The 23,030-nt window shown below is 39.8% G+C and overlaps 1 protein-coding gene across 1 annotated transcript in view; it reads right to left on the bottom strand.

Annotated features, from left to right (window-relative positions):
* zfhx3b (zinc finger homeobox 3b) overlaps positions 1-23,030 on the bottom strand; it is a 288,910-nt gene that overhangs the window by 226,050 nt on the left and 39,830 nt on the right. The window contains exon 2 of the mRNA XM_030127560.1: positions 5,279-5,433. The gene's annotated coding sequence lies outside the window, so the exon portion shown is untranslated. The remainder of the gene's footprint in view (positions 1-5,278; positions 5,434-23,030) is intronic.

Genomic DNA, 23,030 nt, shown 5'->3' with positions numbered 1-23,030 from the left:
TGCCATCCTCCTCCAGAATTAACCAAATAAGGCTCCTCCAAACACGTGTCAGGTTAACAAAAGGCGGAGCGCGTTTTTAAAGGCGGACGGGGAGGCCGGGAGGCGGACGTGTGCTTGTTTCTCTGCCAAACTTTGTCACTCTCATTTGAATGTGAATGGAATTTACCACTGAGAGCTGCTTATAAGGACCGTGTGTCTACAATACACAACCTCCTTTTCTGGAGGATTTTTTCAATTAGCATCCCCCCCTTCCTCCTCCTCCTCCTCACCCCCTCCCTTTCTGGACTAATCGGGGCTAATTAGGCTTTATCATGGGGTAATAGCTTGTATTAATTGCCTGGCGGGGCAACTGTTGAGGAATTTGGCCAGTGATCCAATTGAAGCTGACAAGTTTATTCCGTCTATTTAATATTCATTATATTCTAATAGGACACTTGTTAGTGAGGCAACAATTAGGCCCGTCCTTAAGAGCAACACGGTTATTATGTAAGACTCACAGATTGTATTATTTTTATTTTTATTTGTGTGTAAAGAAATGCAAATGAGTATTTTAACAAAGAAAAAACGCACCATGTAAAGCGTCCTACTTGTTCTATTTACATAAAATAAAAAATGCAGTATTTAATAGAAGAAAAAAAAAAACGATTAATAAACTGTAAAATAATCTGCTCCTTTTTAATGTTTTAAATTTGTTTTATTTCATTTGTTTCTTTCAGTAAATAACAACAGTCAGTTTACCTGAGTTTGCTTTTCAAGTTTCAACTCTAAACATTTATTTATCCTTCACCTGTATTTCCTCCTCTTCCTCTTCCTCCCCAGACAGACATAATAGTGTTTATTTAGTGCTCATTATTACCAGTTATGTTCCTTCATTCAAAGACCAGAGGGCTTTCAAACATGACATCATATTTACTGCAGACCTGACATATGCAGACGATAGGGCCTGTAGTCTTACATAGCCCAAAATTGACGTGCAACTAAAATAGCAACGTGAAACATCAATGCAGGATGTAAATGTATCTACTCGCGAGAATGTTTGATCATTAATCAATTAACATTTGTGAAACAAAATAGTCGCTGTTCGGAGAGAGGGAAAAAAAAAGGGACGATGAAAGCAGCCAAGCCACCTCCACGACATTTAGAAAAGAGCAAAAGAAATAATTAATTGCCTGCATGTTTCTATTTATATTGGTTACAGTAAACTATTAGCCCCCCCCCCCCCCCCCCCCTCTTATGCCATCCTATCCATGAAGGGCAAAGACAGGCCTAAGTGTGGAGCAGGTCTGGACAGCAGGAAGAGTCTGGATGGGGTTGGGCTGGGTGAAGTGTGTGAAGTGTGTGTGTGAAGTGTGTGTGTGTTGGGGGGGGGGCAAACCCACCCTAAGTTACCCCCCCCCCCCCCCCCCCCCCCTTTAGATCCACACTCTACTTACACCTAATTCCCTAATTCTATGCTGAATATTTTATAGGCCTCAACAGCTCCAACCATCAGTGCAGGTCTGACCAAGCCACAGAAAAGGCCGTTTGGTCGAAATAATACAAATTATATTCTCCCTTCTCGTGGATTTTATTTTCATTTCTTAATAAATAGAGGTTTGCGTTTTATTCAGTGGTGCTTCAAATGCGCAACCACTGACCCTGTGACTGAATGAATGAGTGTGATGAAGCAAAATGGAAAAACCGCGGCCGAATTCTGCAAAAAAAAAAAAAAAAAAAAAAAAAAAAGAATAGAAAAGAAATAGCCTAGAAATAAGAAATTCTTCAGATTGTAATTCAGGAGACAGGGCCGCTGACTTTGGGCTGTTCAGTGTGTGCTGGGTGTCACAGCAGCAGTCAGATGGAGGCATATGGCTCTCAGCTGCCCCCCCCCCCCCCCCACCACACCCCCATAACACCCACTCCCCGCAATTGAACCCCCAACCACTCCGGTGAAGTTCAAGGTCTCTGAGTGACCATTAACAAATCCGCCTGCTGTCTGAGAGCCTCCCGGTCAGTCCGAAATATTACAACCACAGAGTATCACAACGACGTTACAATGTAATCAAAGGTATTTATTCTTCTTATTATTATCATTATTATTATTATTATTTTCATTATTATATTATTAATGATGATAATAATAATTCAAATAAATTATAAAAAAAATATTAATTAATACGTTCCCGATCATTCTTAAATCTAAGGGAAAAAGCAGAATAATTAACTTTCATGCGTCATTTTATTTGAAAGTCTAGTGTTTTATAAACCTACACAAATTGTTTAGATTTACATTAATTAAAATCAGCATTTTTAATTATCACTTCGTCTGTTTAAATCGTCTCTTAACAAAACAAATGACTAACTTGTGATTTTTAAAGCTGAAAAGTTGCATCGGATCGCATGAAGTTGGAGCCTATAATGGACGCATACGAGGGCCATGATTGGATAAAAGAGGAGAGAAAAAAAACAGCGTACCTAAAAGTATGAAAAGCTTAATCTATATACACTTGCTTTTTGTTCATAAAGAAGTATTTTCTGCAATAAAAATTAGTCCGAGCTGTAATATTAGATTCATGATTAAAATTCGACCTGATTATTAATTTACTTAAAATAAAACAAAAGAAAACAAAATGAACGCTTAAAACGGTCACGTGGTATTTTTAGGAGTCGCAGAAATCTACTAAACATATGATTAATTGGGAACTATTCAGTAAAATCGCTATTTGATTTTCCTTATTTAATTATTAATTCATTGCAATTTATCACATGATTGCGATGTATCACTGGAGGCTTCAGACGCTCAGTTTAGAAAAGTAGGAAACATTCAGGAGTGTGTTCTCTGAAATATTTACAAGATGTTATTGTTCTAAGGAAGAATTTAATTGACTAACATTTAACGCAAGCTTAGTTTTTTTTAAACACACTCCTCCTTAAAATGTCACTCAGTGCAAGAAGGTGTAAAGTTCACTAAACTGTCAAGAGAGGAAAATAATTAAATAATAATAATAATAATAATAATAATAATAATAATAATAATAATTATTATTATTATTATTATTATTATTATTATTATTATATTAATAATAAAATCAATTTGTGCAATCAATTTGATAATTGCTGCTATTAAAGTTCATTAAAAAGTTACCGGAAATATCACAATTCTATCCCAACTTACAAGGTATTTTGCAAAAGGAAGTGTAAAATTGTGGCAAATGATGGAGAGCAAAATAACAAAATAATCATGATAATAATAAAAATAAAAAAGCAACAACAACACGAGATTAAAAATAATCACACTTGGCTGAAGGGACCCCAAAACTGTTTATCAGTTGGTTATATATATATAGAGAGAGAGAGACAGAGAGAGAGAGAGATTTTTTAAACAAAACTTTGGAAGGAAGATAGGTTTAGATAGGCTGTAAGAGGAACGAAGAACCACAAGTATGAATTTGAGGCAGAAAAAAAAGAATAAGGATTGAGACAAAAAAAATGCAAAGGTGATGAAGAAGACAGAAAAGGGGCAGAGAAGAAGGAAAAGGAAAGGACACTACAGACGCAGATTAATACATGCAGTCAGGGGATGATAGGTGGTCCCAGGTGTCTGTAATGACATCAGAATGGGTGAGATCCTGCATCTGCATAGTGGAGGAGATCCTGTTTCCTCAGAAAGTCTCTTCATGAGAGACAGGTCATGGCCAATAGCCTCTGTCTGACACATAATTGGTGATATTGATTATAGGTTATCATATGCTGCAGGCCATTTGTAAGATAATGCTGCAGGGGTTAATTTGTCAGCCATTAACCTTTTGGACTGGTGGATATGTACGTGTAAATTAAGTTTAAACAACTGCTAAATGGGTCACCTACGCTCATCTGATAAAGGGAGTGCTAACATACTTAAGTTATATTACAAAAGAACACAATACAATGATGACAACTTAAACACATTTGACAGGTGGCTAGTCGAGCTGGAAAATGTTCAGATTTCTGAAAAACATGTCATGTGTGCTCCACATTAACTCCCTCTCAAAGCTCCCAGAGCAGTACCTACTGTAAATTCTTGTGCTGACCCTTAAGAAAAATATCTCTTCATCTAAAAATGAGAGTGACATTTACAGGAAGTACCTTTACCTCTTTTCTCAAATCTGGGAAGTAGCTGCTTGCCTACATGCTTTCAGGACTCTGAAAGTTGATCTAGTCTGTCAATCCAAACTTAGTAAAAGTGAAAACAAAAACCACCGACTCCATAGTAACTTAGTAAGTTCATCTTGACCAACAACATATGATAAATGCGTTTGACTTCCTGATGAAGGCTTGAAGCCGAAACGCGTAGAAGTGTTTTTTGGGTCTAGATATGACCGTGCCATGTTAATAAAGGCATTTTAATGTTTGAAGAGAGTGCCTTGGATTTTTCTTCCAGTTTGATATGATAAATGCCTGTTGAATTAGAAGTTAATATCAGAAAAGGCCTGTCTTGGAAAAATCACAGTGAAATCCAAATCAAATGTCAAATGCATGTATTATAATTTATCTGAATACAGTAATAAATCTTACTTTAATATTGACTAAAATATAATTTTTTACAGCTCTCAGTATCTAATAATTTGGTTAAAATGTATTTCTGGAACTCTATAGGGTAAAAAGTAAAAAAAAAAATAAAAACATTTTGTACAGCAGTGAAATGCATTTAACTGCTTCGGAATATCACAGATTTCCACATATTTTGGTTTTATCTCAGCAAGGAATAACACATCAAATACACAAAATCACAGAAAAGAGAAAAGCTGTAACCTTTGAGAAAGTCGATCAGAGGCGATCAGAGGTGTAGAAGCACCTAGTACAGCCCAGAGCAGTAAAGACAACCCACTTCAACTTCAAAAACATGACATTTGCCACCTCAGAGCATAAAATGTGTCTCTCTAACTCTACACCTGTAAACTTGTAAACCCACACAATGTAGATCAAGAGGAAAACTGAGCTATTCTCACTCCAGCAAACAGTATTAAAAGTTACTCAGTAATCTGTGTACAAGAGTACTGTCATGTGTACAGTGTGCACATGCAAGTGTGTGTGAGAAAGAGAGAGAGAGAGAGAGAGAGAGAGAGAGAGAGAGAGAGAGAGAGAGAGAGAGAGAGAGAGAGAGTGGGAGGGAGAGAGAGAGTGAGTGAGAGAGAGAGTGAGTGTGTGAAAAAGTCAAGGCATGAGTGAGTGCTGGTCAGCAAATCAGTCAGTCAGCAAAGCTCAGTAGACAAAGTGAAACAGAGCAGGGCAGATCCACAAAAAACGAAGGCACAGGTACCTGTTTGGAGCAATCCGGTGTCGGGATCAGCCCCTCCAGCTTGGCATGCATTAATTATCCTCTAGAAAGATGGGTGTTCCTGACCCGGCACTTCTACTGTCCCACAGTCAAAGAAAAGGATGGATGGAGAGGAGCAAGAGAGAAGAGGAAGAGAACTGGGAGACGAGGGGAGAAGAGAAGGAGAGAGAGAGAGAGAGAGAGTCAGATCCACTGCTGCCCTGACACCATGACTGGTCCACGTGAGATTGATCACACACCCGCACTCACACACTGAGGCCTCTGCAGTGACAAGGGGGGAACTGCCAAGGAGCAAGCTTTGTCTAGCCCGGGGACACACATAGCCAGACACACGCACGCACACCCGGCCACAACACAAACACACACGTGCACACGCATGCATGTTAGAGACACATGCACGCACAGACACATGCACACACTGACACAGACAGACACACAAACCCAGCCGAAAGCTCTTATTTTTAATCCATCATTTCACCAAAACAGAGCTCGGCATGCCTTACACTATTCTTTTCTCTTTTGGTCATCCAGACTATGAAAATGATTTGGTGTTTCAGAAGCCCTCATTAGAATTCACTGACTGCCCCTTGCACATCTGTTCAGTAGTCTAATGCCTGTTAGGTTGCGGGGCAGCTGAAAATGGACAGCAAAATAAAAAGGGTCAAAAGTCTAGCACTGAGAAGCGAGGGCTGTGATTACACACAATAGACAATAAAAGAGATGCATATGAGCGGCAGCAGTGTGCCTGGCCTCTGCACCTTCAGGGAGGACACTAATCTCATGAATGCTTTAAACACACACAGGCACACAAAAAATGCAACACATCTACTGATAAACAAAACAGTTGTCAGCACCCACACCGAGTGTAAAATTGTAGAAAGGACATTTACATTCAAATGTGCTGCTGAAACACTTTGAGTTTTGGAGAGTGCATACTGAAGTGGAAGGTTTGATGTCACTTTATTTTAGTGTCATTTTCCTTATTTAATAAAATATTATTGACCGCATCCTTTCATTTCATATATACCATTAGTCAAATAAACATGAACCAGTGAGATATGAGCAGTGATGCTGATGTTGAAAATCAATTTGCATTGCATTAACCAAACATAAAGACTAGGACTTCAATTCTCTGCTGCTTAAAAAAATCACATTTCCCAAATCAAGCGTCCCCTTCAGCCATCTCCTCCTGACACTAACCAGGAGGGGTTGTCTCCGTCAGCTGGCCTCTATATGCAGATTGATCCAGATGGACACAGCGTCCAGACCTCCAGTCCCCCATAGACCCTCTGGCTGAACTTGACTCCCAGCACTACAGATGGGAAGGAGGGCCCCTCACCTTTGGTGAACCCTGGACCCCGACGCCCTCGCCCCCACTACGGCAGATCACAGACTGAGCCACCTATCCAGTATTCACCAATGACAATCATTTCAGATTGAATTCAGGTTGCTTTCTCAACAGCTATCATCACAGATAGCTGATCAATACTTGGACATTATCACAGAACGCTTCCTCAAACACTGTGTCAACATGTGAGTGCTGGTTGGGGAGTGTGTGTGATCACTGGAGTGGAAAGGAGCCATGGCTTGGCGGTTACTAAGAGGAGCCTTAGAGAGGAGAAACCTTTGAGCAGAGCTTGAACCCTGGGGGCTGCAGGTTTGACTGGCTATGTTGCTGAGCATGCTGGGCCACAACTTAAAAGGAGATCAGAGGGCTGTACCTCAGAGCAGCAAAGCCCTCTTCCTTCCTCCTCATCTCGCACTCCCTGCACACACAGACTGTCCGTTATAAAAACCACCCTACATATTACTGGACTCTAATACGCACAAAAAGACAAAAAAACAACAACAACAAATAAATACAATACAGAAATGCACCGTTGTCTGAAACACATACCTTGAAAGTGTTTCCAAATAAAGTGAGGAAAAAAGAAAACAAACCATTGCTGCCATATCTACACAGTACCAATACCTCAAAACATAAAGTGATATACAAGTATACCATAAGTGTCGTTTCTGAAAAACAAAAACAAAACAAAAGATAGAAATGTTTGTTTTTCTTTAGAATCATCTCCCACATATGTTTCCACTGCTGTAAAAGCAAACATACAGTCTCCTGGTTTTTAAGTATTTCAGTGTCTGCGCTGACCTTACGACCTTCAGTGTAACAGTCACTGTGCAGTCTGAGCCGCTGTCTTGCATGGCTTCCCTTAGGGCCTTCCCTGCCATTCTAACCTTGTTTCTGATCCAGTCCTGCTCTTCTCCCACATGTTGAGCTGGGCTAATGCCGTTTCCTACTCCCCTCAGTAAGCGTGCCATATATTGGTCTTATCAGAGGCCTATCTACGCTGCACAACATTTGCCTTTCTGGAGCCTGGCAGTGAGAAAGCCTGTATCTTCATCAAACACCAGTCAGCAGACTGGAAAAGGGGATTGAAGGACTGCTTTATGAATTATTGAGATTAAAATCTTTCTTATATTACATATCCTTTCCTCCTTCTATTCCATTTTCTTCCCTTTCTTTTTCTTTTTTGGTTACATTTTAAAACATTTATATCCCTCTGTTCCTGAGTAAACGAGCTCAGGGCTGATTTTCCATTAAAAATAAAAGTTTAAGAGAGGAGGAAGGAGAAGAAGTGCACAGCTTGGTCGGTTTTAGGTTTTAGTCATCTTTAATCAGCCCAGTGTTTCTGTGCCGGGGAAGAAAAGAGTCAGATGAAACAACCGCGTAATGATTTTTTTCTTACTAGTTTTCTTCACTCTTGGATGTTGGAAACTTAAAAGGAATGTAAAAGAAAGACTTTCTTACCTTTTATTATTACTGTCAGTGAGTCCTTGCTCATTCTGACTTTGTTCAGTGGTCGAAGCAATTTTCTAACTTATTAAAAAAATGATGCATTAACAATGTACTTGCCATTATCCTAGGTCAGGTATTTTTGAATGGTGGATTCATGGCTGAGCGCCTGAGCATTTCTTTGATGATAGTCTGCCTGTATCAAAGAGACTGGCCTTAACCTGTGATATGATCTCTTTCTTTTTCTCATTTTACCTCCAAATGCCTTACCTACTGGTTTAAATTGCATTAATTCATTAGGGAAAAAATACATGAGCAGAAGGGCATAGACATTTCAAAAGTACAACGGAAGTAGCTTCATAAGCAGTAAAAGCGACAATTCTGTCAATCACAAAACTTCCTAATTTGACAAGGCTGTCATGAAGAACAAGACGGCTAAGCACTGTTCAAACAAAGCGTTTCTCTTGTACATCTGTTAAAGCTATTTAAATTTATAGCTCATTTTACCTAAACAGTACTGCATCATCAATCACTTCAGTCTGAGGATTGAAGAAGAAGCGGCAAAGACAAACTACACTGTTACCCATAAAGTTGGAATCATTTTGTTTTCAGACACATTCCTCTTTTTATTCCTACTGTATTTATACACATCAGTAATCACCTTTGACCTGGTGCAATGATTACATATTGAGTCAGTTATACTTTATCTATCAAAAATAAATCATACTGTTAAAATCATTTCATGAGAAGAGGAAAAAATATTTTATTTAAAAAAAAAAGAAAAAAAAAACAGGCCAAGAAGAAGGCACCTCAAAGAGTCCTTAACTGTATCTCGAGGCCTTTGAACATCCACATTTTCACTAATCTTCCCTTTCAATTTCATACAAAAAGCACACAACGGACATAAAAATGACCATTATTCAAGGAGACGACCGGAGTCTGACTTGAGAGTATGTTCTCCTCTCTGAAGGCCGTCATAACTAGAGTATGAGGTCAAAGGTCATGAGAGCCCACAGGACCCATCCACATCCAGGAAATAATCCAAGCGCTCCACGGAGGCCACTCAGCTAAAGCCAGTAGACAAGTCAGACATGAAGACAGAGTTAGCTGCATCACAGTGGGCAGCTTGAACAATGAGTGGATCTCACGTATAGTCTCAGACCTGCTATTTTCGATGCAGATGTGATACAGGGGGCTCACCAATGTGGTCATATATTTTGAACAGTGTGTGTTTAAATGTGCTCTTAATAAAATATATCTGGGGCTGTGCAGAGTCCTGGTCCCTGCGCTCATTAGAGGTCTCTGACCAGCTTGATAAGTGCGGCTCTGCTCCATAATGATTTATTAAGACCGGGGGAGGGGAAGGCTAGTGGGTCCAAACTGCCTCAGGACACTTCAACCACAGAGACATTTAAGGGTAAAGGCTTGGAATAGAGGGTGCCTCTGAACAGATTTACATCATCTAAGATGCATTTCAAAATGAATTATGTAAGACGAAATGAAATACATAGGAGTTTCACAATTCTTGCTGCCTTTTTCCCCCAGCTCTTTTTCTACTCTTCCTTCCTTCCGAAGCGCTCGTCTGCATCGCCCTGAGGTAAATTCATGGCCATTTGCTTTATACAGCAGAGCACTAATGGACAGACAGGGGGACATAAGGGAGGGTGTTTAAAAATGAATGGAAGAAACATGGTCAGATGTGAGCAAACAAACAAGTCTGACTAATTCACAGGTTTAGAAAGCTGTCTTGGACTGGGCTAGAATAGACAAGAGATGGAGGTCTGATGAGTGAGACGGAACATTTTTAGAGGTGGGGTAATGTAAGCGGTTGTTTGTGGGGTCAGGAGCTTTGTCACGCTGTTTTTCTCCTGCTGCTGGAGAAGAAAGAAGGCTGCAGGCTGTCTTTGCTGTGAAGGCCCCTGCAGTTCAACAACCCATTTGCTTAACTGGTGTGTCACATCTAGACAAAATACATTTCTGTCAAAGCTGGGCGAAGGCAACGTTCCTATGCTAAACACCTATTTTAAATTGTCAACAGGTACTTTTAGTGATTGTAGATTATTTTAATACTTTTAAAGTTGGAGGGACAGCCTTGGGTTGAGTTAAATATCCATGATGCTAAGACCTTTTAGCTACAGTTATTACTGCCAACCAGAGTGGAAAAAGATTTACAACTGAACAGATGACTGGATCCAAAAGTTGTAGAGTTATTGAATTAGCTTAGCTTTTAAAGTTGTGTGTGGACCAAAATAGACCAATATTGAAAAAATTCAATTGGCAAATTTCAAGTGCTTTGCAAACTCTGGTATTTAAACATGATCAATGGTTCACTTTATTAAAAACCAACCAACTCCATCATTTTAATATACAATATAGTTTTTCATACAGTTTGTACCACACTGCTAAAACCCTACAATAGGTTTCAGTTCAAAATGTCTAAATCTTAGATGACATTTTGTCCTGCTTTGACAAATATTTTAAGTTTGCCAGATAACATATTCTTCTCAAGGCTTCCATCAACAATAATTACTCACACTAAGATTACATGATGTCGGAGCTGTGTGTACAAAAACGTTAAATGAGTTCAACCTGTGGTGCAAGTCGTGAACAGGTGTGGGCTAGAGCTGGTCACCAGACATTATGAAAAGCGAGGGGAGAGCTTGAGAAACCAGTGAGTCATGGAGGCATCTCTACAGAGAAAAGCTTGGTATCCTCCAACAGAGGAAACAGGCTTAGTGGTTGGAGGATAGATCTTTTTTTTCCTTGCCACAGTTAATTTTCAAATCTCCAACATCCTATGGCTGTCTGTTTTTCTTCTTCTTCTTTTCTGTTTTTTCTGCTTTCATTCTTTTCTTTTAAAATGAAACTGGAGCTGGGGCGGTGATAGTGATAGATGGCTCAGCGCTCTAACACTTTATCCAATCCGGCGCAGATTTCATCCAATAAAGAATCACTTGTGCACTCTCAAACTAAATGGAAGTCAGGCAGCGGAGAGAAAGGGGCTGCCGTGTGTTTCTGAGCTGCGAAAATCAAATTTTCTTAAAGCTGCCGCAGCAGTGGCTGGCGGAAAAGGCAGCAACAGCCATGACTGGCCAGGGCCACAACGTCTGCACACACAATTTAATCCATCACAGAGCGCCTGACACCATATCAATCAACTTTTCATCAGCATAGCCCCCACCCCACAAAAAAGGAAAAAAAACAATATTTCTATTCAATCACCTTTGACTGAACCAGGCCTACAACCCACTGACCAATGAGGAGGACCAGAAAACTCCAGCTGGGTCAGAAATCTTTTCACATGAATGCAAGCATAAAGAGGAACACATGCACTTCTGCTTATTCTTGCCTTCATGTGCCAGAACACAAAATGGTGGAGAGCATGATCAGAAATGAAAGCCATACCTACAGCTTTTTATGAAATTACAAAAGAGCAAATGAGGAATAATGCATACTTAATTTTAAACTATTAATTAAAAAAGTAATAACTATAAATATGTCTTAAAGGGCTGATTAGTGAAGATTTAAAGAGGAGATACTTATGTTAGATAAAAATGACGATAACACATCATCAAAATGTCTGTCCTTTAACTTTTCCTGTATGACACTAACCCACCACCTCCCCACCTTACCCCTCCCGCTGCTGTCCTTTGTTCCGGGAATATAGTCCCTCTTACCCCCTCTGTATCCCACAGGCTGTGGCTCCAGTGGCCTATGATTTATAATTCATAGGGGCCGCTTTTATATGGGACCTTAGTCTACCTGATACCCTGCCACTGGGCCTGTCCTGGGACAGTGGGAGGGGGGCTCTTCATTACGCCTGGCACCGGCATACTAACATGACACCCATGTCTTTGAAGCACAAGCACTGTATGTAAATTGGACATAATAATCCATTTTTCCCAGTCAAGGTACTGAGTTCTATTCCCGAAATGGATGTTTTTCCCCAATCTGCGTTTTTTTTTGTGTTTTTTTTTGTGTTTTTTTTTGTGGTTTGTTTTCATCAACTTTGTCTGTGTTACTTTTGTTTTTTGTGTTCGCTTTTTTTCCCCTCATTGAAAATTGAACTTTCTTTTTTTTTTTTCACTCACTGCTTGCCTTTTACATGGACATGTGTGCGACGGTGCTCTTTCTTCCTCCAGGACCTGTAAAGCTCAGGTCTCAGGATATCCACATTACTTCCTCTCCGGTTCGCTCTCTGCTCTGACCTCCTTGCATACCAGAGAGGTCTCCAACCCAGGCTCTGCTCTGTACTCTGTGCTCCTGGCCTAGGGCTCTGCTTGGCCTCCATGCTCTACTGGCTCCTTAAACCCTGGTGAGGCTCCAAAAGGCCAAACACTGTACTTGTTGTGGATGCCCCACCACCCACCAGTGTCTCTGGTGTTGCAATGGTAGGGAAAGGAGTGGAGGGGGGGGGGGGGGGGCTTGTATGATTGCCAGCAGCAGCTCAAATGACAAAGAGAAAGCAGCTCAGCCTGGATCACATGCATGTATTATTGTTGTTGTTGCTAAGTACTCCTGACTAATTATTCCTCCCTCATTTGCAAACGGTGCTGCTGCTCATTTCCATATCAATGGGGGCGAGCGGAGGGTATGATGTCAAGGAGCGCGGGTTAAGCGTGTGGCTAAGCTTGGGGAGCAGAGAGGCCATCATCCCTACAACAAACAGAACCCCCCGCGCCTCCAGAACCCACATCACTACCATGACACCCCCCACTGTGTTAGTCTAATAAACGGACGAAACAGAATGGAAGATACGCTGTTGTTTGGGCGAGGGGGGGGTGGGGGGTGGAGGGGTGGGCTGACATAGCGAGGAGCTCTCTGTCAAATCAGCGGGTTGCCCCTGGATTAGTTCAGTTGTAACACAACCCCACGCTCCATGGAGATCATTTAGGCAATTATCAAGAACAAGGCCGGCTGCAGTGTTGAACAGCTCACTTCAAAGGCCTACACCAGATGAACAGTTACAGCACACTGGTCAATTTCCATACAAGCCACCCCCTCCCTTCCCGCTTTCCTTCACTCACTCCTCCTCTGCTTATGCCTCCAGGCATTTTGACTGTGCTAATGAACATAACACCCCCTCCCAACCCCAAACACACACTTCTAGCTACTGTATGATGAAAAGTTCATGATGCGCTCTCTCGACTGTCCCTCTGAAACACAAAGCAGAAGCAGGCCCCAGTGAAGGACAACAGTGCCTGCCAGACGATTGCCTCATATCTGCTGCCATCAACTGTGAGAAACTGAAAGGTTGTAGATTTTAAGTATGCAGTATTTTTCTGCAATTTGATGGACTGACGGAATGCTTTAAAATAAAGCATCACTCCTTATTAGTTAAAGTTTAGTATCCTTTCATAAAGATTGAGAGATCAGACAGCCTGAAATCTATGAAAAACAACAATATGTGTGAAACTGTCAGCTTCCGTTAGCTATTAAAAAATTGCGCTATTAAAATAATGAAATATGTAGCTCACATAAAAGCTTTACAACTTATTCAGTGGTGTCACACAGTTCAAGTAATTAAAATATGACTGTGATTCATTAAACCATAAAGAGAGATGGACAAGTTTCCTGTCATAATAATTAAGGCTAATATGTCTTAATCAATCGCATGATTCAATCAGAATCACGCGTTTACAACTACACACGTCACCAGATTTGTATGTGTGTGTGTGTGTGTATTTGACCATCTTAGCAATAACAGTGTAGTACAAATTAGAAAAAATTACTTCTTTTAAGAGAATAGTTTCTCCTATGATGTCTTCTCACCCAGAACCACCTCAGAACAAAGCTGAACCCTGCATTCAGTGGTGTTCTCTTTTTTCATTTTCACACACATACATACACACACAAAACAAGCTTTGGCACCGGACTTTCTAATCAGACTGGGTCATGTTTTATTGTAAAGATCCAAGACAAACATACAAGCAACAAGATCCTCCACTCAGGATAGAGTTTCTAATCATGCACTATAAATTATTCAGCCTAGAAAAATCTGCCCTCCCCAAATGTTTATTGATGCAGGACGGACAGTGTCAGACTGGTGACATGGATATGGATGCTGCCATCAAAGTTCGGAAGGAGCCACAGGGTGAGGCGGGGGTTGGCCCGGGTCAGAGAGCCAAGGATAGATACCCAAAGTGTCAGATGAGAGCAAGAACCTCAGCCCTGCAGATAATCGATTGACTTTGAGGGTGGAGAGGAGCAGAGACATAAGACCCGATGGCAGAATGAGACCGAGAAATTAAATGTAGTAAATGTGGAGGATAAAACAAATGCACAAGATGGGGATCAACTAAGTTACAGGAAAAAAACTGGATGTTACTGGAGGGTTTTCATTATAATATATGCAGTTAATTTGAAACTAGCCTCACCGATGCATTAAATGCCATTACATATTCATCACTATTACTAACAAGAAAGCATTACACATTTAGAGACAAAAGATGCTTAATGAAATGCTAATAATCATCCACTCAGTATGGATGATAGTAAGTTATTTTGTTCATTTGAGGCTGTACTGAATTCCCATGTGCTCTTGTTCTGACAAGTAATATCCAACAGAATGACACTACCCCCAAAAGCACTGATAACTAAAAATAATGCATTCTTTAAATGTATTAAATTCACATGTGGAAATATAATATACCATCACAATCTCAGTTTCTCCTTGAATGTTTGTCGTATCTTCTCCATATCTCGCCCATTAGATCAGAGTGGGTGTCAGAGAAATTGGTTAATTTGTATTTGTTGGAGACGTAAACTAGTTTAAATCTTTAATAAAACAACAAGGATGAAATATCAGACATCAGCTGCAGAGCATGAAGGACAGCGTTTTTATACTGTCATTTCATAGCCTGTGAGATTGCATGTGTATGTGTGTGTGCCCTTTAAGCTTGCAAATGATTTCATGGTGATATTATTTTTATTTGAAATATTTACCTCCCCTTTCTGAATCTTCAACACTGGCAACAACAGAGAACACATTAATCCACCACCCCCTGGCAGCAATTTTTCAAATATTTCACAAATGAGTTTCATATATCTTAACGTGTTATTGGCTTCATTCCTACATAATGTTATATTCTGAATGGGGCTGTTGTTGCACAATGGCACATCACTTAGCAGGGAAGAAAAAAATGGTCAGCTGTGCCCGTGAATGAAATTGTTCTTTTTGTTTAAAGTTATTATGTGAGTATCATCACTGTGTATCTGTGAGTGGATGACTGGTTTAATAAAATGGAGATGCTTTCCACTGTGGGAGCTTATTGGAATAGTTTAAAAAAATTACTGCAGCCATTTTACCTGCTTATCAGTTTGCTAGAGTCAAGCTTTCATCCCTTCTGGGAAAAAAAGGTTATTTTCATGTTTCATTTCTCACTAACAGGGAAGTTAAGGTGGGTTATAGAGGCCTGCTTCTCAGGTGTGGACCACTAGTTTCGACCAGAGATGACATTCTTTGTCCTGCGGGTGGAAATTAAACATGCAGGCAGGTAATATTTCCATAGATGATTAAGATTAAAATATTCAACCAGCAATAAATTCTAAGTGTTAAATGTATATGAACCACTGGATGAATTTTCAGGTTGTGACTGATTCATCTGCTGATTTATCTCTCTAGGTTGAAAAACAGTGATAAAGCAGTAACTGTATTGATCTTTTTTTTTAAATTAGTAATTAATGCATTACAATTTGTTATTCTAATGCATTTAGTATTCCACATATGCTTTTTGGTGACAGAAAAAGGCAACGAAAGCTGACACTCACGACACTCATGTTTTAAGATATAGTACATGTGTCTCAGCTGGAACCATTTCAGTACTTGTGTGTGTATTTGTGCATGTGAATGTGTGTGGGTGGGGAATTGGGAGGACTTCAGGTTTGTTCAGCCTCCCTCTCTCTCTGCTTCTGTTGCGCTTTGATTTGAGCAATGTAGGCGCAACGCTACAGCGTGACACCCCTAAGAAAAGACACGTCCGTTGCCAAGAAATACTGAGTGAACACTGACTGACTGTTTAATATGGCAGGGGAGGTGGCGGTTCAGCAACCATAGGAAAAAAGAAATAAGAGCTGCATTGTGCTCCCCAACAACAGCTGCACATGCTACTGAAAACTAGCAAAAACAGAATAATATCAAATCTGTGGGAATGTTTTTGAAATGTGCTTTTTTAACATGCTGTAATGTGCAGTGTGTGCATATGTGGTTGTACAACGTTATAGCTCTAATTCAAGTTATTCAGTCAGCAGGAAGAAATCTGTCCGAATAAAACTCAAATCTCTATTTCAAACACACCTATGAAACGGCTTGTATGCTTCTGCCGCATATCAACAGTGCCTACCTATCCAAAGTGCAATATAGAATTCTAATCTTCGTGTGCAGCTAAAAAAAGCCTACCAGAGGTTACAGTAATATCCATAACATCTGTTGTGGTTTGTAAACAGTAGGCCTTCATTCACCAAAGTCAAATAAGGTTGTAATAAATCTCATCACTTCCTTTTCTTTCCATATTCTCTTAAAACATGTGTTTTAAAGTCAAACAACCGACCATTTTTCTCCTCTAAAGCCAACATAAAATTTTACAACTCTAAAGCCACCATATGTATGTTAATATCGAAATCACAGCTGATTCTGATCTGAACTTGACTGACTGTATCCTCCATTTATCCATCATCATTCTAACCTCTAATATGTGGACATGCTGTGTTATTGCTTTATCAGTAAAAGGCACCGCGTCAGCAGATGGAAGACTTAAAGCATGACATTCCTGTGTGCTGTCTTGTCCTTTAAAGAGATCAGAGCTGGCACCTCTCTCCACAGACCAGGTCCAGGTCAATCATGCAGTCTGTGCAACAGAGACTGAATCCATCCCCACAGGAGCACTCTGACCCTCTCATCTAAATATTGCATGAATTACATGTGCTGGGTTTCCAGTACTGAGTTAACCACCGCTGATAAAGACAGATGTTCCTGTTCTGCACAGGGACCTGCTAAATTTAGCTCCCCCAGATGGCTGTACTCTTTACATGCTGTCAGTGATACACAGTCCATAGATGCAGAGCTTGTGCAACAGCAGGCCCACAGTTACTCAAATTAATATAAACTAATGCTACACAGGCTGGTATGTTACAGAATATATTATTGTATTTTTGCCTGTGGGAGCGTTGCCGTCTTTATGAACTTCCATGACATTGGGAGTTGATGTCAAACAATAACTTATTTTCCATCACCTCTGTCACTCCGCTCTAAATATATGGCTCAATAAAGATAAGATGCAATATCAATTACCCCAAATATTGTACTGTAATAAAAACTCTGGCATCAAATCAACTTAGAGTCAGTTTGCAAGTCATCATAAGATAGTCATTCACTGACTTGTACAGTATCTGCCAAGCTTAAGGGTGAATGTGAGCCAGCAATTATTAGCTACTGTAAATAAATACTCAAAAATATTTTCATGGTGATATCAACAAAGTCCATATGATCAAACTGCATTAAAGTTATTGCCTGGAATAAAGCTCTACATTATGGAGTTTAATCCTGTGGGTCTTTATCAGTAAATGTGGTGCATTACTTCTAATTACGGCAGCAGCATTGATAATCCTTTTAATACCGATGAGATAAGCAAAGTTAGGGTGGGAAAAGAGGGGGAGGAAAGGCAAGACAATGATCTGAAATGGTGATGGGTTTCATTAGAGACAGAGCATATGTAGAAGGGGAAAAAAAAGATGTACAGCTTTACCAGAATGATTCAGGGTACAAAAAATGTCTTGTAGTTTGATATAAAATTCTAATATGCAAAGAGTAAATGCCATGAGTGTCACATAGCTTTTATACATTTAATCTATAGATGACATTATGTTAGCAAACAACAAATCAAGGTAAATATGTTTATTTGTTTATGGTATATAACAGCTATGACTGCTGAAAATGGCAGTGTATTACCCACATTAAAATAAATGTTTCTGTTTTTTTCGATTAAACATTTTTGAGTGCATATAAGTACAGTTGAGCTGAAAAATGAAACTGAAGACTTGTTCCATAGTGTATCATGTAATTTTGTTTTTGTTGAAATGGATAGGTATAGTAAAGGTATAATCTAGGAGCTGGCATTGAAACCGAAATATCAGTATTGGTACAGCAACTGAACATTTCTGGATGATATCCAGTCCTAAATAACCATAATCATTAATATTGTGATTTAACTAAGTAGTTGTTGATAATAAACAGGCCGTGCAGAGTAAGTATAGCCAATATATATGGAAAATCAATGGACTGCACCACTTACGTTTCTGCAGTATTTTTGATTTTTAAGTGACTTATTTCTATTCATCAACATTTATTTAAAACATAGCCTTAAAATGGTGAAAAATACTCAAATTATTACACTGGATGTGTCTTCCCTGGTCAAAAAAACAGTGTTATTTCTTCAGCTAGTGACAGGCATTTGCACACTCCCAATCTTTTTTGTATGTACCCCCGAACGTCCCACTCCCACTCCTTTTCACTCTGTCCAGCATGGAGATGCTGCAAAAAAACTGATTATTTTAAACATGAGGCTGCAGTAGATCTGATGGAGTGGTGGTGATAAAAAAAAAAACAGCCTACATAGAAAATGGATGAAAGGCATAGAAAATAGATGCAGATCAGCAGTGGAGGCAAATCCCTCCTGTGTCCATCTAAATGAGTCCAAAGGGGACCAAACAAAATGGCCTCCCATCGCTTATTTACAATTCAAGTAGCCTGCTCACCCAGCACTGGTTATTACAGCTCCTAAATATTGTAAATATTTTGCATTATGTCAGTAATGCTTCATTAACGACCTTTTAAGACTGAGCACAAGACAGGACTGGCATGAGAGGAATAATGAAGGGAGGCAGTGTCTATGGGAAAAAGTTAACTTTCTCTTATTTTCCCTTTGTTTGCCTGAGGAAGGATGTTAGTGGAAGAGAGAGGAAAACTCAGGCAATGCTTGAGCTCCTTCATCCTGCTTATTACAGTGCCGCCCCAGCTCTCTGTCCTCAAGCCTTTCTGCGCCTCACTATTTTAACTACACCTGTCATTTGCGGTCCAGTCATTTTACCTCTCCGCTCAGCTTTCTTTCCCCGCTTACAGGGACTGTTAACTGGGCCTGTCTGTCATGCTGGCTGGGGCTGGATCTGGGGCTGAGGGCGGGGTGGGGGCAGATTTAGGCTCGGGTGAAATGGTGAGCGTGGGGCAGGCAGGGGTGGGAGTGATTTTGGAGGGGAGGGTTGTAATGAGCTTGCGGCAATGCAGGGCTATGCGAACGCTGCATGGTTCTTCCCTCCACTGTGAGGCATCCATCTTAACAGCTGCAGAGATGGAAAAAGAGAGAGAGGGAGAGAGAGAGAGAGTGGAGAAGGAAAGGAGAAGAAAAAGATGCAGCGACACAAACCAGATGTGGAGGATTCCATATTTCTCTCTATTTCATCCTACTTTAAATCTTTCTGTCTATTTAATTCTCACTCACTTTCTCCCCGTTTCATTCGTTTTCCAGCTTCTTGTGTTTCATGTGAAATTCTGTGGAGTTAGATAGTACTTCAGAATAATAAGTCAAGCTGACTGACTGATTGTGAGCGAGCTGCACATAATCTCAGCGTGGTGGAAATCAGGGTACTAGAGGAATAAATTGACATATATATCATATAGCAGCGTATTTAAAATGCCCTGGATAAGTAACACCAGAAAAGTAAGTAATGTCACAGAGTAAATAAAGTGCGACAACAACATGTTTGTGAAGGTTTTGTAATGACCTGTGCATAATACACACTAGCCCATCAATTAACTCGGGACCAAAGCTGTTCTCAGCATGAGTTACTGCTTTTTGCAATATTTATGTTTATGAGTTGGTTTCTTCTAAGTTTTTAATTATACGCACTTTAAGGTTCCCCATGGAGAGACTTTAATTAATGTACAGAGAATTAGCATGCACAAGGGAAGCATAACCCTTTAGCAAAGTACAGCAGAGTTAAGTCTTTTCAAAGTCTTTCAGCCTTTCATTATACTATGGTTCAAAGAACAGAAACAGATGAACATCAGATTAATACTAGCCTCTCAAAAGGCAACAAGGACAAATATGCGAAAACTTGAGAAAGGGATAAAAATAAGCAAAAAAAAACCCAAACAGATGCAACCACATCTTCAAATCAGAAAAACAATAAAAACAGAAGCAATAAATAAATAATATAAAGAATTCTATTGACTTGACTTAAAGTACCACATATGTACTTTACTACCTTGCACCCAACAGTATAACATGGAGAGAGAAATAAAATAGGAGACAGAGCCATTCGTTAGCTTTGAACCTTCTCCTGAAGCTGAAGAATGGATAAACAGAGGCAAGTGGCAGTGTGCCTGTTTCCTCACTGCCTGATACCTCGCTGGTGTTGCTTTATTATTTCATTAAGTGTAAATCCTGTCAGTGCCATTCCACCCCCAGCCTGGTCCAGTTCTGCCACTCCACCCTCAGCAGGTTAAATTATAATTTAATTACCAAGCCTTAGCTGCATAAGCTGCTTGGGAGCACTGGCCCCCCAGAATAATTTGAAAAGATGGTGTCTCCCCTCATCTTCTTGCTCCTGATCCACAAGACCTGAGCCCCCTGGAGGCTCACTTCAATATCCCACCTATAATTATCTCTCTCAAATCAGGCCCCTATTAGAGAGAAATATCAGTAATTAAGTTGGAAGGGAGAAAAAAATCTCATTGTTTGAAAAATCTTTATAGGACTGTTTTATCCTGAGGAGCTGGGTGAGAGCCATGTGTGCCCTGAGGAAATGTTTCTTCAAGCTATTCCTATCACAGACTCTACTGTGTTTGTAGTGTACGAGTGACGCTTTACCAAGGCCCTTTAACAATATTTTCACATCCTCTGACATTAGAACTTTTCTCCTAGTGATATCCACATGACAGTGAAGGCAACTGTAATTATTTACTGTAGTTCTGCATATAATTTGTTAAAATGCATCAACCTTACAGTGCAAACGGCCCTGTTGTGTTTTAACAAGAATTTTAAATCCTGACTATACAAAAACACTGTCATCAAATGGCTTTGTGTATATATTAAATATCAAAAGACTGCAAACATTTACACACATTTGAAGCACAGTTACCTATAGTTACTTACTATGTTTATTATGACTTGATAACTACTGCACATAAGACTCCATTTGTTAAAGAAAATGCATTCTATAATTTATGTTTTCCTATCATTTGCTGTATTTCATCTATATTGTCTCCATTTTTTTTTATCTTGCTTGTGCAGTTACATCAAACTTGCAGTTTTTGTTAATGCTCTGCTCACATCCTCACATCAGATGTACTCAGGTGACTAAACAACTGCAGTTTACACAACATAAGCATTTTTTCTCATCCTATAAACATGTACAGTAAAGTGACACAGAAAATAATGCTCTTTGAATCTGCTGCAGTGATGTCATGTCAAACTCTTAGATCCAAGAAAACAAACCTGTAAATCAGCTTTGACAGTCACTGGGAGGGACAATGACAACTATGTTTTATTGTGTTGCAAATACAGGTGAAATATCTTTTCATATCAACCCCCTTTGTCTGTATTTATTTGAATGTAAATAAGACTCAGCTAGTACTGGTTTATTATTCATTTATGAGTGGATTTATTTCTAAGAGAAATAAAATCAGAATCTCCTATGGCACAGGTCGTAAAAACAGTATATAATTATTTCTGTCCCAGAATAATGGTGTAATTTTCTTGCACTAATTTGACACCACATAAATTGGGAATTTCATCCAAAAGACGGTATTATACGAGGCTGCAGGGAAATGTAATTTGAAGAAATCAGGGATCTAATACAGTTTATAATACCAATGAAAAGCAGAAAGTACCAATTTGCTATTCATACTGCTTTCATAACATAACTACAGTTTAGTTTAACTCAACCATGTCAGAGCATAAAGCTCTGTTAAAAAAAGCCTCTCCACATAAATGGCCCCTTTTAACACAGATTTTTTTTTCCTTGTGAGACAAAGATAAGTAAATACTGAGGAGATAATGAATAGACTGCAAAATGAGCGTTACCACTCTGCACTGTTCAATCTTGAGGACAATTGCAGCGTTTTTGGTAAAATTGCTCCAACCCCCCCCCCCCCCCCACAAACAGCCCTCCCTACCGCACCCCTGTGCCCATCACACACACATGTACACACCTCCAACACACACATATACACTCACTCATCTCACCCCCTCTCATCCTATAATCCTCTGGCAAAGCCCTCTCTGTCCATGCGGACCCCCCACCCAGAGGGACCCTGCCAAGGCAAATTAGAGGAAGGGAGGGGGGGGCTTTTGTTTCGCGGCACTCTGTGAAAAGAAAAAAATCCAAATTATTTCTTGAGCTGGAGCAATTTGACATGCTGTGATAACTGCTCTGTCAGAAACTTCTTTGACATCTCTGAAAGAGAAGATTTTCTGCCACAAACCCAGGGCTCCATTTAAAAACAGTCTTCAAAAGACCCACAAATACATTAGGCTGTTTAATTACAGCTTGTTCACATCTCCCCATCTATCGCTCATCTTGGTTAAAAATAGATGTAAAAACAAACTGTTCCTGGTTCTCATCAGAGTTTTCTATTTCACTCTTTTACACCCATCCCCTCCTGGCACAATATCTCATCTGCCTTTTACCTTGTCCCTTCCCTTTTGTACCCGGCTTTATTTTGTGCCTTGAAGAACAATCTCTCCCCTTTCGCCCTTCTGCTCAATCTATCATTCTCTTCTTTGTATTTTCCTCCAAACCAATAAGTTGGGTTGTTGTCTTGCTGTTATTGTCAGCCCTTTGTACCAATGGCCCACTTGTGTTCTTAGGGAAGTGGTGTTTGACCACAGTTCGCTCGCTGCCTTTTGCTACCACTTGCCAACAGTTAGTTTTGGAGCCAGAGCC

Source organism: Sphaeramia orbicularis, chromosome 3 (genome assembly GCF_902148855.1).
Source record: "Sphaeramia orbicularis chromosome 3, fSphaOr1.1, whole genome shotgun sequence".
Classification (NCBI taxonomy): Eukaryota; Metazoa; Chordata; class Actinopteri; order Kurtiformes; family Apogonidae; genus Sphaeramia; species Sphaeramia orbicularis.
The sequence above is the reverse complement of the archived record's forward strand: the minus strand, read 5'-3'. Positions and strand labels throughout refer to the sequence as shown.